This window comes from Triticum aestivum, chromosome 3A (genome assembly GCF_018294505.1).
Source record: "Triticum aestivum cultivar Chinese Spring chromosome 3A, IWGSC CS RefSeq v2.1, whole genome shotgun sequence".
Lineage (NCBI taxonomy): Eukaryota > Viridiplantae > Streptophyta > Magnoliopsida > Poales > Poaceae > Triticum > Triticum aestivum.
Window position 1 is genome coordinate 113,549,399 of NC_057800.1, and position 2,807 is coordinate 113,552,205.

The window sequence follows — 2,807 nt, forward strand, 5'->3', positions numbered from 1 at the left end:
AATAGTGAATATGATCTACGTCACTCATATCCTAAGCGGGAGCGCAAGCGTGCACTAAGGGACGTTTACGCCATAGAGCCAGTCACCCCAAAATTCAACCCATGGTCGGCCCGTCCGATCACTTTTGACCGCAGAGACCATCTGACCAGTATCCATCATGAAGGATCGGCAGCATTGGTCCTCGACCCAATCATCAACGGATTCCATCTCACGCGAGTCCTCATGGACGGCGGCAGTAGTCTTAACCTGCTTTATCAGGACACTGTCCGTAAAATGGGTATTGATCCCTCAAGGTTCAAGCCCACTAAAACCACCTTTAAAGGAGTAATACCCGGCGTAGAGGCCTGCTGCACAGGGTCAATAACACTGGAGGTAGTCTTCGGCTCACCGGATAACTTCCGAAGCGAGGATTTGATCTTCGACAGCGTCCCCTTCCGTAGTGGTTATCATGCACTGCTCGGACGAACCGCTTTCGCCCGTTTCAATGCAGTCCCACACTATGCCTATCTAAAGCTTAAGATGCCTGGACCACGTGGTGTTATAACAGTCAATGGAAACATATAGTGCTCCCTCCATACTGAGGAGCATACCGCGGCCCTCGCAGCTGAGGTATACGGTGGCCTTATCAAGCCGAATACTTCATCGGCCATCAAGCCCCCAGACACTGTCAAACGATTCTGGTCTACCCTGCAGAACGACAGTTTGGTTCATCCAGGACTTGATTAGCAATTCAGCCTCCATCAAAACCCCCACCTAATCGCAGCATATGTACCACGCATACTTAACTACGCACTAAAAATACCATGGGAAAGGATGGAGGCACACTAAGGACAAAGTCCACAATACGGCTCGACCCTATTCGGACCTTAATACTCTTCCTTTTTTCTCTTTTTTCTCTTCTTTATTTTCCAGGTTCTTTAAAATCCAAATCACTTTTCTGTGGTACAAAGGGCCCTTTCCCAGGCCCCTTCTGTATACTCGATCGCTGATCCTCTCAAAGGATCCTACACCAAGGTGAAAAGCGGCACAGACATGCGACAGGGTGTCAAAGAATCTTCATGACCACCTTTTTAGGACCTGTATACAGCTTTCCCTTGTTCTCAAATTCTTGGCATGTAAAATAGCCTTGATGACCATGGCATTCTCTGTAAGAACACGTTTGACGTATCAATCAGACTATAGTAGGAACAGTTTTGTCCAACCTTATTCGGTATTGGCTTATTCCATAATCTGTATTCCGTCTTCACGACAGATTGACATATACACCTTGGCATAAATTGCCAGGGGCTCTATTTGGCCACATATATTTTTCAAAAACAAAAGTCCGAATACTTCTATAGTATACTTTGGCGTCCCGAATACCGCATTATATGCATCGGCAATAGTTGGGTTGCCCGGCTCCTGTTGTTACCACCTTACGTTCTACTTGTTCGGCTAAGGTAGTAAAGGGAGAACTATTGCAATTGTGTTTCTGGTTCGTTCGGTCAAACACCTCAGTAGAGAAAGCCAAAAACTGATGGTCATGATATAGCGAGAGCTGGTCAGCAGTCGGTGACTTACTAAATCTTTTGCGATTTTTGTTCTGTATTATACGAAGGACTGGCCTCCACCCGGTCACGCGCCTAAAGCATCCAAGCTCGGAGAGCCGCACGCGCACGAGGGGCTAGCTCATAGTCCCATTGTCAAACTCCTATGGCTAAGTGAGAGTGATAAAGCCGCATAGTCCGATTGCCTAGTTCGCTGCACAGTCACCTCCTTTACGGACCAAGATGTTGGGTCAAGTGTGGTCATGTGCTATTCCGAACACCCCCGTAGTATCTACGTGGGGGCTGAAGCCGAAGACTGGCAAACTTTCAGATATAAAAACGGCCGCACAGGAGGAAAATAATTTCAGATAAATCATACAAGCCTTGTTTCATAACACAAGGTCTGGGCAGCCCGGATACATTCATTCAAACATAATATCCTTCGAGCATTGACCCTCTATTAAACGAGCACCCTCTAGTACATCTTCGAAATATCGCTCCGGCTTGCGATAGTCCTTGCCTTCAGGTGGGCCCTCAACTGCCACGACGGCGGCCTTCATCCTTGCCCAATGCATCTTGACATGGGCAAAGGCCATCCGATCACCCTCAATGCACGAGGAGCGCTTAACAACTTCAATTTGGGGTAGGGCGTCGGCGAGCCGCTTGACCAGGCCGAAGTTGCTGCTAGGAATAGGTTCGGCTGGCCATAACCGGACTATGATGTCCTTCATGGCCAGTTTAGAAATTCTATGCAGCTCCGCCAGTTGCATCATCTGGTCATTCAACAACGCTGGACGCTCCAGCGCCAGGTACTGCGACCAGAAGAGTTTCTCCGTCATGTTCCCCTCTTGGGCCCAGAAAAACTTCACAGCATCAGTGGCGCTCTTCGGGAGATCCGCAAACGCATCTGGAGAACTCCATAGTTGAGTAAGCAGGGCATATTTTTGACTGCCAAATTTACTCTGCAAAATAAAGGGCTTACCAGCCGCTATCTATTCAGCCTGCTTGATCTCCTCGCGAGCCGCCTGGGACTCAATCTGTGCCTCCCTGGCCTCTTGGAGAGCCTTGGAGAGTTCGACTGCTTGGGCCTTATTCTTCTCCTCCAAGGCCTCACACTTACGAGCAGCATCCTTGAGGTCTTGCTCGACTTCGGTCACCCTCTCCTCATACTGGTGGCGGGTGGCCTACTCGGCCTTTAAATCTGCAGTCACTTTATCAGCAGCTGCTCTACTCACCCTCGCCTGCTCTTTGACTTGCGACAAGGCGCCCTTGAGGGTCTCG